Below are 17,252 nucleotides of genomic sequence, written 5' to 3'. Positions count from 1 at the left end.
TGTGGCTCACGGGCCTTCCCAAGCCAGGGCTCCAACCTGTGTCCCCAACAAGAGAGCCTGCGACAGTGAGAGGCCCGCGCACCGCGATGAAGAGTGGCCCCCGCTTGCCACAACTAGAGAAAGCCCTCACACAGAAACGACCCAACACGCCATTAAATAAATTAATTCATTTAAAAAAATAAAAAATAAAAAAATAAAAGCTTAATGTTTAAAATGTACAAAAGTAAATGAGTTTAGAAGAAATTCGATTAAAGTTTCAAGTGATGTTTTGCCAGTCTAGCATTTATACTTCTGCGACACTGTTCTGGAGTATCCAAGCACACTATATTAAAGCTTAAAATTGTTCTAAGACTTTTGGGACACCTTCTATTTCATCACCGGCTTGTTAATTACTGGACCACCATGTTGGCTGGAATTATGAAAATATCCTTTAACACAAGTATATAACAAAGAGGAAAATCATCACAAAATCAGAAGCACCATTATAGTTAACAAGAAATGCAGCACGGACCCAATAGAAGGAAATAACCTACTTTCTCTGTTTATGATCGCAAACATGCTAATATGCTAATAAGTACTGCCTGCAAAGAATTTGGATGACATGTGTTATTCAGCAGCGTTTTGGTTTAAATTGATTGCCAATAATGACTAGCAGCTTCAATGATATAGTAGGGAGGAAGAACCCTGCAAAACCTAACGATGCTACAACAGTCTGTTCCGAAGTTTGGCTTTATGAGTTGTTAGGAGTCCCATGGTTTTTTTTTTGTGTTTTTTTTCTTTTTTGTTTTTTTTTTGTTTTTTTTTCTTTTTTGTTTTTTTTTTTGTTTTTTTGTTTTTTTACTTTTTTTTTTTTTGGAGTCCCATTTTTTGATGGTAATACTGCACTGATTCTAAAGGAATATGCAGCAGTATGGGACAGTGAGGTAAGAAAAACATAGAAGTTATATAGCTAGTGTCTTTAAAGTCTAAAAATTTAAACTATTAATTAAAAAACGTCACATAGCTCACAGCTATCAGATATCTGTGCGTGGATTGGGAGCAGATATCTGTGCGTGGATTGGGAGCTTTTAGCTTTGGAGTGGTTTTTGTAACTCTGTTTACAATAAAAAGGACAGAAGAGCGTGTTACATTGACGAGGTCCCGTTCTTTCCTATGAGCATAATCTTCGCTTGTCCATGAGTCTCTTGAATTCAATGTCTTTCTTTAAGGTGAAAATACTAACTTTGCTGGTTTCTGAGCAGGAGAGGTGATATTTCTCCAGTCTTTGTTTCGAGGGGTTTATGATGTTACAACCCCTCACTTCTCCCTTAAGAGAGGATGGCATTGGAGCGCCGAATACCAATGAAATGATCAGCGCTGAAAGACCTTCTCATAGCAGCTCTACACACGTCTTTGTATTTGTCGTCACACAATCTGGAAATGGCCTAGGAAAGTCAATCAGGTAGAACATAGGTATAATTAGGGGGGAAAAAAAATGTTCGGACCTTAAAAAAACAAAAAAAGCATCATTGATAAGCCACACATCTCCATTCGTTTAGATAGTTCATAGTTACTGCTACTTTGGATAGCTGATATCTACACTAACTGACAGTTCCCTAAGGTAATAACCTTTAAGGGCTATGATTAGATTGCTGGGGCAAGGGGTAACTTGCCCTAATAACTTAGAGTTACTTAAAAATTGGCTTCCTAATGATAGGCTCCTAATAGCAATATCATCTGTTACCTACACACGTGATCCTTAAACGTAATGGACATACACTTGGGCAAAATCAGTGTTTACTCAGCTATTCAACTTCTCTTCAGTTTTCATTAGTTATTACATACTCTAAGAAAATTTTAATCAGGTAGGTATGTGCTGAAGGTAGGAGAGGTCTAATGACAAGCGCTGAAAGGTGCTATTTCACTTGCACATAAATTATGGTAGAAAAACATCTTATTCTAAAGTACCACCAAGGTACCACAGAAAGTATCAATTTTAAATGTGTTCATTTCAGTTGTGAATTTTGCTGTATACCCACCAAAAATCATAAGCCATAAGTATTACGTTGTTCCATGTACGTTACCATTTATATTAAAAACTCATGTACTTTCTACATCCAGTATCTGAATCCACATTATACCTTCCAAGTATAGGTCTCTCAGGTTAGCCACGGATGCTTTGTCTAATAAACTCATGGGACTGAACTGTGATACACATACACACACACACACACACACACGAACTGCAAGCTGAGTAAAAAACAGTTAAGAGGGAATTCCCTGGTGGCGCAGTGGTTAAGAATCCGCCTGCCAATGCAGGGGACACGGGTTTGAGCCCTGGTCCGGGAAGATCCCACATGCCGAGGAGCAACTAAGCCCGTGCGCCACAACTACTGACCCTGCGCTCTAGAGCCCGTGCTCTGCAACAAGGGCAGCCACTGCAATGAGAAGCCTGCGCACCGCAATGAAGAGCAGCCCCCGCCCGCCGCAGCTAGAGAAAGCCCGCGTGCAGCAGCGAAGACCCAATGCAGCCATAAATAAATAAATACATTTATTTATTTATTAAAAATATCAAGACAGTAGAAATAGTCCAAAACATCAATTATTAAAAAAAAAAGACAGTTAAGAGTGGTAAGTAGATTCTGTAGGTACATCTGATTAGGGATACAATTTTAAGAAATTATTCATGTATGGTTATATGTAAGTGTAGAGGTTCAAATGGAAAACCATTAAGAACAGATTAAATATGATTGAAAGTATTCTGAATTATGGTTACAGAAGAGACAATTTTTTTTTTTATAATGTGGGATCCCTGTATAAACCATAAAAGACACAGGAAATATGATGCCAACGGGTCAATAAGCTCTTCAAACTGTTAACAGTTTTCTAATCACTGCTTAATATAATTTAGCTACAGGTGTGGCTTCGGTGGCTGACAGAAAACCCCAGTTAGTGATTTCACAGCCTTACCTCTAAGTTCTGTGCTCTTTCCTTGCTAAGAGGAGTGAATAGAACATTCAGGTTGTTGTCATCTGCTAAGGAGCGAAGGTCAAAGTAGTATTTGGCATACACACTGAAAGGAACATTAATATTAAACTGAAGTAGCTCCACGAAGTGCCTTTCCATCTCATTCCTGGGGGAGGAGGAGAAGACAAAACCAACACAGGACAATTTTAGTCAACTGGGCTATCTTCAAAAATACCATTCTGAGCTACTAGGATGGCTCTAAATACTGTTTTGAAACCAATAATGGCTACCCAGCTGGATTAATACCCTAATGTTCAAACAAGGTACAGCTATTTGTGGTCCTTTCTGCGTCCCAGCACTTTGAGTCTGGGACAAGGGGGAAGAGGTCATGGCCCTCTTATGCACTCATGCTGCTGACTCAGGGGCTCATTCTTCAGAGTTCCATTAGTGCAGCTGTACGATTCATGCTCCACACTCACTCACGAGGCCCCGCTCTAGTGATCAGTTGAAAGGAATGATGTATGCTGTTTATTAGCTCTGAAGAACTTGCAGACATTTTCACCGGGCTGGTGACAGGAAGGGGCTTACTGAAGTAGAGACGAGCCAACAAAAGGAGTGGGCACATCACCACGGCAACAAATGGATCCATCGAGAGCCACTGCTATTATCTCTGATGGGGGAAAACTCTTGAGGCAACAAGGATTCATCTCAAGTAAATAAATAAATAAGCTACATTCGATGGGAAAGGGAATCCCCCCCACCCCCACCCCCACCCCGTGCATGGGGCTGTGTCAAAGGGCATAATGCAAGTTTCTGTTCACCTTAAAACCTTACTAGGGTGACTTGTCGTCACCATGACAGGACAGGATGCACTTTTTAAGCTTAGGAAGGCAGTAAGATTATGTCTCAGCTAGGCTAAACCCACTTTATGATACGACCTCTGATAGAGCAGTTGTTGCCCCCGGTGTTAGGAGAGCAGCCCAGAATGTTCAGACCTACCGCCCCTTGCCAGGACAGACTGCACACGCCCACAGAGGGCGAATTCAATGAAGTGGGAAAGTAGAGTGCTGGGAGCAGGCTTCTGCTATATGACCATATCCAGCCATTTGCTTGCCAAATGTTTAAGTAAATAAATATAAAGTTAGAGTAAATCTTACCACTTTTCACAGCAATCACTTTAGAGAGTTGATTAGATAAAAATGATAAATACCCAAACAAACATGCAAGTGGCTTATTTTACAATACATTTGGTTTCTTGGTTTTCAAGTGTTAATATTTTATCCATTGGATAAATCAACAAATGCTCCATGTTCTCCTGTATGGAGAGCAGAGTATGAGCAGAAATGAGGTTTCTCATTTGTTGAACTTTAAACCTAACTGAACCTACTTCCAAAATTAATTTCCTGTTCATACGGCCAGAAGTCTATAGAAATGTAAATCAGATAATGTTTTGATAATCAGCTAATCAGGACTTAATTTACTACAGGAATAAATGCACTTCACTATCCCTTTTATATTTTCTCCACTAATACATTTTAATTGTGTGGAAATACAGTACTTCATAGGATTAACATGTCTATTAATAGAGCTTTAATCACTGAAGAAAAGCATTATGCCTACAGAATATGCATCTTCTGTGTTTTTTGCTGTTTGTAAATGGCTAGGTGGCTGAAGAGCCTACCACTTACAGGCGCAGCAAACTGTCTGAACAGCAGCTGCTCAGTTTAACTTACTCTTTTGAAGGGAAATATATATTTAACAAGACACAGAGATGTTAGAAAGTTTTAAGGAAAAGCTGATAGACAGCAATTTTTCAATTCAGACTCAAAATGAGACCATTACAAATAGTAGTCAACAGCAGAGGGATGAAACAAATGTGTATTAAACACTTTGTTGCAATGCTTTCCAACTCCCAAAGATCATAAACAAAAGCAGCCTATTATAAACATAACTCCTGGTGATTCTCCGTTCTACACAGAAAAGCGTTGTTTAGAATTAGTTTCTTCATAGCTGGACAGTGCCGCCAATGCTCCTGGGCTCAATGTCTATGAACACCCACACGTTTCCCCTGCATGTTCTCGGATGTTGTACCTGGAACCAGAGCCCCAGTCAGCTCAGCTGCAGATTCTGAGAAAATTTCAGCTGCCATCATGGCAGGGATGGTGTTCACGATTACAAATTTTCCTTCCTTCAAGGGACCAGTTTCAAGACTGATGATAGTGTTGGTCAACGTCACTTTAGTTTCTGCAACTTCCAAAAGTACTTCTATTCATTTCAAATTCATTATCTGCTGTTCCACTGTTTGCTAAGATTGCTACCAGCAATATCACCACGACCACCTGGTTTACATGATCACCAAAGTGGGCATTTTCACCAAAAGCCACTTTGACAGCTACTGACAGTCACTGGTCCCTTCTCTTAGTCACAGCTTTCCTCGCTTCAGCTGTAAATATGCACTTTGGTAATTGTGAATTATCTAGGGTAAGGGGCAAAGGTAACAAAAACAAACTCTTGCCCCTGCCTGCCATCTTGATCGGCCTCTGCTGTCCAATATAATCAAGAGGTGTCCTTTCACATTTTCCTGAATGCCACCCACAAAGACAGGTTCACTGTCAAGCGGGCACTTCGAGAGTCTGCTGGAATTACCTCTCTGGCTCATCCTGCTTCCCACCCTTGGGGCCCTTCACCAGAGCCAGATTGGAAGCCTGGCGTTTCATGCCAATGTGAGCGTGCCATCTGTGAGGAGAACCTGCCTAGTTAACTCAAGGCCCCACAAAGTGCCGCCGTGTTTGCTGAGTGCCCTGGGTGAGGCCCCAGGGATGCTTCCCGGACGACCTGAGAGGTAGGTGTTTCCTAACTCAGCAGACTTTAGGGGAGGAGACAGGAACACAGGGATCTGAAACCTTTATATGTGGCTACCTGTACATCATAGTTTCTGTAACAACAGAACCTCAGATAAAAAGGAGAAAAAGACCAGCAAAAGCAAATACACAATGTGTGACTCAGGTTGAAATTATAACCTGTCAGTAGTCTAGAGGCCCTAAGACCTTAACAGTGGCCACTTGCTTCAAAGACCAGGCATGTGCCCCTTAAAAATGGACTGGACCTGGTAGACAGCTTTAAGAAAGCTGTCAAGTTACTTACTGTACCATGTTGTTCTGGTAGTGAGCTTGTAAAATGTTTGGCAAAAACCACCAAAAAAATAATTTCAATTTCTCAAGCAGAATATTACAACAATAACACATCAAGACCTACCAATGAATGAGGGGAAATACAAATTGTTATACTACAGCTAGATAGAAAGAAGGCTGTAATTTTATGTCTATTTCAGCTCTCTGCACAAGGTAACCTTTCTTAAAATGTAACATTTCTTAAAAATGTAAACTTTATGAGAGCAAATGAGGTATTGGAAAATGGTTAGAAAGTTCACGGTAACCTTACAAACTCACATGTCCTCAACTGTAACGTCCCTGAGGATCTGGCAGTCGTCCACATTCCATACAGCCCGATCGTCCCAAAACTTGGAGGCAAGAAGAATGGCTCCCAAAACAATTCTTTTCCAGTTAGTGGGGCAAATGTCGATCTCAGCATAAGTTAAAAGCCTTTCTAAGTAAACCTGCAAAAGTAGAGCACTGATCTTTGATTTTCGTTCAGTTTAAGTGCTGTGATAAGAATTGTTAGGAATAACAGATTTCATCTCTTTTTGACACCCCTTTTATTCCTAGGTTCTACAAAGACTTTGCTCAGCCAAGCCAAGGCCAGAGGCCAGGTCACAGTTGTAAGTCAGATATTTCTGTGAGTCTGATATTTCTACTCTGCCCGTGTGAATTTCCAATCCAATTTTGGTCACAGAAATGAAAGGACATCTCAGCAAAGGGCATTCTAAAGACACGCATTGTATTATTACCTTCCCACTTGTCAAGGGCAGCACATACAGCCCAGTGTCGACTTCAACTGTTCAGTAAATGCTTGAGTGCCTATCACGTGCAATGTTAACTACAAGACTGGTGGTGCTTGCATGGCGATTTTACATAACGCTTGAGTGTGTAAAATTCTGGTAAGACTGAGCACATCTTTACCTTCTCTTCAGAGTCACCAGTCCTTTTGTGGCATGAACTTGAAGATAAAAACTGGTGGTCAAGAGAGCCTCCCAGTGGCTGCTGCGTGGCACAGCAGGACAGGCAGTACAAAGGGGCTTTACAACTGTCAAGTATTCCCATATTTTAGTGCCTTTTGAAGGAACACACATGCATACAAAGGGTAGTCCTTTTCATAGCCCCAATTTCTCACATCTCCATTATCATTTCATTATTCATTTCTGTCTTACATAATCTGCAGCTTAGTCAATTCTTTTGGTTTTAAGGTGGGAAGACCTGCCTGTGTCTGTATCCCTGGGGCTCCTCTAAACCTGCCGGTTTGTGAGATGATTTCATGGTTTCTTTTACATGTATCAAATGTCTACCCTACAAAGAACTGGATGGAGTTAACAGCTGAGCAAAGATTAGAGAGGTAAGCTGTGATTTGTTGTTACCTCTGTAGAAGAGTGTATATGCCATTTGACAAAAAGAAAAATGTCCAGTTTGAAAGAGTCTGTTTACTCTCTGAAGGGTTATCAGATTGACAGCTCAGATTCGCCCATGCCCTCCAAACTCTACTGTGTTTTCAAACACGGGTATTGAGATTATATGTTCTTAGTGAAATTCGGCTCCCATTCCCCAAAGAACTCAGCACTCTCTAGTACCCTAAGAACGACTCTCCCCACAAGGTTCAACTCTACTTTATGGGACTCATCAGAGGCACTGAAACGACACTGGCAATCTCTCAACTTCCTCTCACCTTTGTACTGGCAAACTTGGTACACGTGCCGATATTCATTTATCCCACTTGCCCTCCTGTCTCGGAGGAAGCGAGATTTCTTTCTTTTCACTGAAGCTAACTCTCCTATGAATGAAGTTGATCCCACCTCACTTCTGCAGAGCACTGTGCCCACAGTTAGTCTCCTTTTGAACAACTTCTCCCTCTCTGTCAGAGGCTTCCTCCAGTGTGAATGCTTCCATGTCCCCAGCCTGTCCCCCACTGCCCCTAGACGGCGTCCTCAGGGCTGAGGCCAGCTCCTCATCTCCCATCCTCTCCTTAACCCACTTCAGTCAGCCTCCTGCTGCTACCACTCTACAGAGACTACTCTTGCCGTGGTCACCGGTGCCTTCGCACAAACAACCCAGAGCTCTTCGTCCCAGAGCTCCACTCCCCAGGCCTTCCCTCATAAATGAAAGAGCACTGCCACACGCCCAGTCGCTGAGACCAAAAACCTGCACTTGAGTGTATCCTGCTCCAATCTGTTAGAACTTCTTGTTATCTCTACCTTCACTGGTACCCTGACCGCTTTTCTGTCTGTCACTTCTGACTTGTATCGCTGCCACTGCCTAACTTCTCTGCCTCCCAACAGACTACAGTCTGTTCTCCCCAAAGCAGCCAGGAGAGCCTCTTAAATTAAGAGTACTTTATGCGCCTGCTCCAGATCTGCCAGAGGTTTCCCATCAAACAAATACCTTCTTCCCGTGGCCTGCAAGTTACGAGGCCCTGTGCGGTACGGCCTTGTCCTTCCGTGACCTCATCACCTATGCCCTTTCCCTCATTCCCCGCTCGGATCACAATGGCCACCTTGCTTTTCCTTGAACACACAGAACAAGTTCCTGTCTAAGAGCCTTGCACTTGTCCCCTTTGCCCGTAATGCCAGCGTACCTGATCTTCCTCAGTTCAGCCAGGTCCTGGGTTCAAACATTACCTCTTTAAAGAGGCTCTTCCTGAGCTTTCTAGTAAGCCCCTCTAATCACTTTATTCCTTTACCTTGCTTTCTCTTCATGGTTTTTACCACCACTTGAAATAGTCATCTTTTAAAAAACACTCATTAAAAAAAAACACTTATACTTTGCTATACACCTGAAACTAACACAACACTGTAAATCAACTGTACTCCGATAAAAAAAAAAAAAAAAAAAAAATTTACGTCTTCCACACTTGCTCCATAAAGGCAAGGACTTTATTTATCCAACTTGTTCTCTCCTCCACCCCCCACATGTAGAAAAGTGACACAGAGTAGGTATTCAGTGACATGGTATTTATGACATGAGCAACTTCTTGGTAGCATTTAGCGTTTGGACCATACTCTCCTTCTTGAACCTCTCCTGGTGTCTCTTAGGGTTCTCTGCTGGGTTTCCTACCACTGTAGCCACTCCTCTGGGGATCTGTCCCTTAAGTGCTGACAGTCCCTAGTAGGATCTATCTTCTACCCACTTTTTATTTTACATACTTTCTCTGCATTTGAACAGCTACACTTAATTCCCTCCCTCTAGCTCAGATTCATGCTCCAATCCCATATATTCAAATGATTACTAGACACTGCCATTCTGCTGTCTCGCAGGTACATCAAGCTTAACTTGGCTACAAAGAAATGCCCCTCTTCCAACCCAAATACCCTCCTTCCTGCATTTCCTAGCTCTCCATATGCAAGCACCATTTCTGCCTCTCTCTAGCATGTGCTAAGCACTCCAAGTGGCCCGTAGCGCCAAGAAAAGGCCTGTGTCTGATCCAGTACCCACTGAGGGGTCTCTTTTCAAAAGGACAAGCCTCCTGTCCTAAATTCTGCCTTGATAGGAGCAGGCAGTGAGTGGCCTAAGTATTCCTTCCCTGCAGACCACGCAGCTGACTTTCCCCCCTACAGGTTTGCTATAGGGAGGAGTAAAACAATCCCAACTACCTCTCACTTGAATATGATTTATTATTCAAATGATAAAATCTTACCATAGGAATTAGGAATGGATGACAAAAAGGTCCTTACACAGCTGTAGCTTAGCAGGCTAACTAGAGTAAAGCCTTCTGAAGTCCTACTGGCACCCTAGTCCTGGGCAACTTCACATGCAGGCAGTAAGAGGACAGCAGGGATGCTTAACACCATTATCCATTATCCAAGGAACAGAGAACTGAGGGCAGTAGTTCTCAGTCAGGACACACATCAGAACTGCCTAGGCAGTGCAGTCTGGGACTCAGCTTCAAACTCCCCGGAACCTGTTTCTGCCTGTGGACCAGAGCGCTCAGTGATTGCCCCGCCCCACCACCACCACACGCGTCGTCTGTGTGTGCGTGTGTGCACTGTGCGTGCGTGTGTCCCCTCAGGTGTGGAAGGAGAAACCAGAAATCTCTCCTGCTGCCTTTAATAGCAATTGTTTTGTCATGAGAAAAACAATGGCAACGTTTTAAATCATAATGATGATTAAAGCTCAAATGTGTATACTTTACTTTCTTTTGATAGGTTTCTCTGAATAAAGTTCTAATGATCGTTTCAGGAACCTACTTTCATTTGGGAAAAACAGGACCATACCATGTGTACAAGACAGAAATTTCTACAGATGCTTTATGAAAGAAAAAATATCTTACCAAAGTTACTACTGCACCTTCAGCAGTTAGCTGTGCGGCACTAGAAAGAGTATGAACAAATCCGTAAATGAATTTGTGTTCAGGATCATGCTCGAAGTATTCCTCTGGAATCTTTTCTCGCTGAAAGGAGAAAAAATGCAATTTAAGTATCCATGGAAGAAACATACTTAAAAGTACCCTTAAGATAGCAGTCTTCACACTTGGGCCCACGTGCCCCTTAAAATAATTCTGATTGGGTGACATGTCTTGTAGTCTTTTAAATATAAACAATGGGATCCTAAAATACCACAGTGATCCAGTACTCACCACCATTAATTAAAGAAAAATACAGGCACAACCGCAGAAAATTTATGTATTTCCACGTTCCTCCCCACAGAATTCTAACCAAATGTAAACTATTGGGTTGGCCAAAAAGTTCATTTGGTTTTAAGTAAAAATAAAAGACACAGTTTTCATTTTCACCAAGAATTTTATTGAACAATATATTCACTAACCAAACAAACTTTTTGGCCAACCCAATATTTTTAGGCTCAAAAGTCTTGCTGATCACCATATGTCATACTTTTCTGTAATCAACTTTGAAAACACATTTCCAGTGTCCTGTAACCATAAGGCTCTAAGAATGTGCTGTCCTGTACAGCAGTCGCCAGCCACGTGTGGCCACAGAGCACCCGGAGAAGTGAATTTTAAAACTTTGTCATTTTAATTCGTTTAAAATTTAAACAGTTTTCTAATTTTCTTCTTAGAGGCCTTATCATATCAGGTTTATTTACAAATATTTATATTGTTTGATGCTATGGAAAATCATCCTTTAAAAAGATACATTTTCTGTTACTTGGGTATGTTTACTTACCTGCTCACTATTCACACAAAGTGCAACTCGGTTCATATCCATCAACCCCTTATACAACACGCCTTCGGGAAAATGACTAGACACAACATGGCGTGGGGAAGAAGACTTAAAGGAAGATGAATTTGACTTCGAGCTGGAGGAAGTAATTTTCTTCTAGTAATTAATTTCAAAGCAAATCAGCATGAAATAAACACAACTGTATAAGAGAAAAATACCACTTCAATAAAACTGACACTTACTGTGAGTGGATGTAATCTCTCATCAAAAATATCCAAGGATCTATCTGCATCTCTATAAAATAAGAATGTGCATTTAAAAAATTAATTCAGGAGTTACTATCATAGTAACATATCTGCTAGGAGTAGAGAGAGGGGTAGAGGAAGCTTAACCTTCAACGAAGCAAACAGTTTTATAAATTCTTCTCCTGGATTCCACCCTTAGAAAGGTTTCCTGACCTATTTTTACTCAGCACATCAAGTTCTGTGAAACCTTTTCTACAACAACCAGCGAGAGTTGCCTCTATAAGCACTGACCCTCCGTAACAGGCAATGCTAGTAAACCAATATATTTTCACTCCTCTAACCTCACACTGGAATATGCAAGAACATTTTATAAAGCAGTGGTGGTGGGCAATAAATTCTTCTAACTTCAATCAATGTGAATATGAGATTCATGGTTTTTTCCCGTTTTTTTCTCTTTAGTTCTTTATATTCTTATTGTGTATTTCTTCTTGTCTCTTTTAAATAGTTTGAGTTAAAAATGTAATTGTCTTTTTATTTTAAAAGAAACCAGGCTTTTTAATTTAAAATTTCACCACACTAATACACTGCGCTCATTTGAACAGCGGTTCTCTAAATGTGGTCTGCAGGCCTCTGGGATTCTCCCCTATCCCCTCCTTCAGGAGGCCCAAGAGGTCAAAACTGCTTTTATAAGAATACTAAGACACTACCTGCCCTTCACATTGTGTGACATTTGCTATGGATGTATAAAAGCAAAAGTGGGTAAAACTGCTGGTTTCTGAGCATGAATCAAGGCAGTGGTACCAAACTGAATTAGAAGTCATTCAATTATTCACTGCCACTTGCAGTTAAAAAATCTGCTTGAAGAACATCCTTGATAAAAGAGTAAAAATTAATAGTGTTCTTAAACCTTGGTCCTTCTTTTTAATATTCTGAATAAGTGGAAAGTATGCATTAAGCACTTTTACATACTGAAATATGGCTGTGTTAAGGAAAAGCACTTGTGACTTGGCGGTAAGTCATTTTTTTCATAGAACACCATCTTTATTTGAAACACTTTTTTCATCGAACACCATCGTTATTTGAATGTACAACTGACACAGTCATTCTTTCAAAAATGAACAAAGTGAGCCTGTCACTTCAAGGAAAATAACTCTAAAGGTATTTGTTGCCAATGATAAAATTCAAGCCATCAAGCTAAAAATATCAGGAGTTTTGGAAAACTTCTACCTTCGATTGTGAACTTGACAACTTCTCAACACTTAAAAGACTTTTCTGGTAAGACTGGTGGTGATACTAACAAAAGTGAGTTTTTGACACTGTCTAAAGAAATGTGAACCAATACTTTCCAAATGACCAATGTATAATATTATAAAGTCAGGTACAGGTAAAAAGATCTACTCAGTATGCATGACAGATCAATGGGTATTAATTTAACATAGTATTTATTACAAGTTCATTGATATGATTTAGAATTCCATTTTAACTAATTTAAGAAACTAGCACATGCAGACTTTTGGTACAGTATCAAAGAATATACCAAATTATCTGAAGGCTTTAAAAATACACCTTTTTCCAACTATATATCTGCAAGCGGCTGGATCTTCTTCATATTGTTTCTTCAAAACAAATGACTGAAGACAGAATAGATATGAGAATCAGCTGTCTTCTATTGAGGAGATACTTTTCTCTCAATATTTTTTGTTGTGGAAAATAGTTATTTTTCATTAAAAAAAAATGACTTATGTTGAACACTGGGGTTCCCAATCAGGGGTGATTTCGTCCCCCAGGGGACTTCCGGCCATGGCTGGAGACAGTTTTGGTTGTCGTAATGTGGAGGGAAGAAGGTGCTACTGGCATCTAGTGAGTAGAGGCCAAGGGTGCTGCTATATATCCTATAACACACAGGACGACACCCCACAACAAAGCATTATCTAGCTCAAAATTTCAGTAGTGCTAAGGCAAACCCTGTTTTAACATACAATGGATTTAATTTTTTAAATTCTCAATTTCAATTTCTAATACAGTAAATTATCAATATAACCCATATAAACAAATACTCTTTGGGATGCTCAGTAACCTAAGAATTAAGGGTCCTAAGAGAAAAATAAATGATTCACTTCTATATTGTAATAAAAGCACTCTAATAATAAAAGCTTATGCCAGTAACATCTATAGTTATTACCTAACACTAAACTTGATACCTTGTAAATTAATTAGCTGGAATAACAAGATAGGTTTTAAAAGAGCTCACCTGTTCTTGATGTGGTAATATATTGCTAAGGTCATACTGTGGAGGAAAAAAAATACATTGTAATAACTGATTTTTATCATATCAGGCCTGAAGACATTTTTAAAAAGGGGTTAGCAAGGAGGGAAGACCTTCCAGAGGCCCAGTGGCCCCGAAATCCTCGAATTCAGAACAGTACCACATGGGTGCTTTCCCCCTTGTTTTAGGTTCTTCAGCTTTTAGCAAAATTAGGAGACCCAAAATGCTAGATATGCTGTTAGAAGGCATGTTTTGGTTGATTATTATAATATATAAATTATTACATACTTCCCCTGTCATTTGTCCTTCTACCCACAAAACCTTCTGTCCTGTACAAGTTATATCTATCTATACACATGCTTAAATTTAAGCCATATAGTAGTTTGTGTGTGGGGCTGTGTGTGTGGGTGTGGTTTTTTTGTTAGCCCCTGCATTTCAGTTGATTTAGTTCGCTATCCACCTACCCATCCGTTTTCCATTATTTCCCTAAAAGTAAATAATAAAAGTGCTCTATACCAAAATGATTTCAAATCACTTTTACATAATTATTAGAAAATTTAATAGCAAAATTTTATAGCCACAAAACTGATGATAGGTCTAGCTATCCTGAAATAAGCAGTGCTAATAAGACAGCATAATACTACACAGTATCCTATTAATGACAGGTATTTCCAAATTATTTTAAATAAAGTATTAACGAACAGATAGATACAAGTCCTTAGGTAGTCTTTTTTAAGTTACTATATTCCTAAGTTATTCACAGATGTTGTATATTAGGCAACAAAGGGGTTCTCTGGTTAAGTTATATGCTCCCCTTTGTTCTCAGTGTCTAAAATGAAACTCAAAATAATTGAGGGAAGGCAAATCTGAATTTTAGAATAGGTCTATAGAATCTTAGCACTTGTATAAAGGCCTGTAACACCGTTAGCATCAAAGATGGATACTTCTATAGTGCTTCAAAGTTTCATCTTCAAATTGATTTTAAAATCACAGCATTAGAAGTTTTATGATGGAAAGGACCACTGAACCGTAGATGACATTTAATTAAACAACCCATTTTACAGATAAGGGAACCAAGGCTTAAAACTGACTTACCTAAGGTCCCACTAATTATCAGAAGCAGTTCTCTTTCTCCTGCCCTCTAACCAAATAGTGGCTCCCAAGCTCAGCTGCACACTGGGATCATCTGAGAAGCTTTAAAAACTGCCTGGCTTCTGCTTCAAGATGTTCTGATTTAACCGGCACTGGGTATGACTTGGGCATCAGGACTGTTTTTAAACATCCCCAGATGACTGCAGCGTGCAGCAAAGTTTAGGGATGAATGAGTTAGGGTTAAGATCGGAGAATCACTCGGGATGCTTTTGTCCATATAATCATGCTTCACATCATTCCCCATCTTGTCAACAGGTGTGTGTGCGTGGGTGAGAGACAGACAGACAGACAGACAGACACACAGACACTGTGTCTTGGAGGCGGGGGCAGGCGGGTGGACTTTGTGCATCCAGAAACATATATCCTGAAAAGTTGCATAAGTGATTCTAATAAGGCTCACCTACCCCACTGAGAACAACTACCCCACTGAAAACTAACCCCATGATAAACATTTTCAAAATCATTCCTAAAAGCCAATTGGCCCTATTAATTTTCTCAGTAAACCTTTATTTCACCAATAATGAATGTGATGAATGATCATTTCTAAAACTTCATGAGAGCAAATTAAAATTTACTGTACTTCCAAAAATTAGACTAGGTCGGGAAAAAAAAAGGATGAAACCTTCTTGTCTGAGCAAGGTTAATCGTTTTTTTTTTTTTTAAATTTTATTCCATTTTACTTATTTGGGGCTGCATGGGGTCTTTGTTACTGCGCGCGGGCTTTCTCTAGTTGCCAAGAGCGGGGGCTGCTCTTTGTCGTGGTGCGCGGCCTTCTCACTGTGGTGGCTTCTCTTGTTGCACGGCACGGGCTCTAGGTGCGTGGGCTTCAGTAGTTGTGGCACACAGGCTCAGTAGTTGTGGCTCGCGGGCTCTACGGCACAGGCTCAGTAGTTGTGGCGCACGGGTTTAATTGCTCTGCGGCATGTGGGATATTCCCGGACCAGAGCTCGAACCTGTGTCCCCTGCGTTGGCAGGCAGATTCTTAAACCACTACACCACCAGGGAAGTCCCTGAGCAAGGTTAACCTTCAAAGTACTTTTGAATTATATACTGGACATCAGACTCTTTTGAATTCAAAAGAAGCTGCGACTCTAGCCAAAGTAGAGTGGTTTTTGTACCCACAGATTCAGTGTCTTGGCTGAAGAAAAACATTCAGTGATTATGTGATAAGTGCCCAAACTCAGGACTTTAGAGATGGGGCTCAGTTTTTGCTGAAACATGATTTGACTGCAACTATTATTGTAAGCAAGAGAGGAAAGTTACATTATTATGACTGTGAACTTGCTGTCTTTAATTAAAGTAGAAGTTACTGAGAATTTAAATAGCTAAAAAAAAAGCTGGCACATTAAAAACCAATTAAAAATACAATTAGCTTATAAAATTAAGACAACAAATAAAATTAAGGATGAGGACATTAATATTTTCAAATAGCATTTCCCAAACTGTGTTCTGGAAAATCAACATTCATATCCTAAGGAGATGTTAATGTTTCGTGGACAACCGCGAGGGAGGAGGCAAGAAGCTCTGCATCCCGTTTGGTTTTTTTCTCTTAAATAAGCTTGAAAGGTTCATCATTAGGGTGTTTTGAAAGTGCATCTCCAATTGTGGACTATGAGGTGCTCCCAGAAATTAAAGAATAGTTTCCATCATCATGACACTGTTCGTGTCTCCTTAAGTATAAGCCTGACCACAGCCATGTTTCCGAAACCTCACCTCTTTTATTGTTCTCTGCTGTGAGTGATACAGTGTGTTGGAGATATATTTATATATATAAACAAAACTTAAATGTGTCTATTAAGTTAAAACCTCAGTTGAACAAATTTCATCTACAAAGAAATTAAGCTTGAGTGTGTATTTCTTAAGACTGGTTTGATATATTCTCCCCCTCTTTGGGGGACAGGAAGGAGAAGTAAAATTTCATACAGAAAGAGTGCAGGAAAAAAAAAAAAGCACAGTGGGATAAATCTGACAAACTCCAATTAAATTTAAATGCAGCTTCGCTTTGGTGCCAGTAGGGGACAAGCTGTTCCTTCTTCTAAGAGCAGCTTCCAAAGTAGTGCACGTTGTTTGAGGACTACAACTCATACAGAAATAATTGTCTCTAGAAACAGCCAATCAAAAGCACCTCTCTTTCTCATTGTGTTCAACAATGGCTTAACAACAGAAACGCGTCAAATAAAGATTTATACTTTTTCTGGGATTTCTTATTTGCTAACTGGCTTTCCCTTCTATCATGTGCTCTAAGATTAAAATGGAAACTGAAAATTCATATTTAGGTCCTTGAAATCAATCTATAGTTGACACCAGTTTTTTAACCTGATCACTGAAAAGGACAATTCAAATGAATGAACTTATGTAT

At 40.0% G+C, this 17,252-nt stretch overlaps 1 long non-coding RNA gene across 1 annotated transcript; it reads right to left on the bottom strand.

The window, feature by feature from the left end:
- Positions 1 to 532: 532 nt before the first annotated feature.
- Positions 533 to 907, bottom strand: LOC309662500. The gene is made up of 2 exons (XR_014264735.1): positions 842 to 907; positions 533 to 804 (listed from the first exon to the last, which is right to left on the bottom strand). It is a non-coding gene; the product is annotated as an uncharacterized lncRNA (long non-coding RNA).
- Positions 908 to 17,252: the final 16,345 nt, after the last annotated feature.

This window comes from Balaenoptera physalus (genome assembly GCF_965194825.1).
Source record: "Balaenoptera physalus genome assembly, chromosome: 6".
Classification (NCBI taxonomy): domain Eukaryota; kingdom Metazoa; phylum Chordata; class Mammalia; order Artiodactyla; family Balaenopteridae; genus Balaenoptera; species Balaenoptera physalus.
This window is presented reverse-complemented; position numbering and strand designations above follow the sequence as displayed.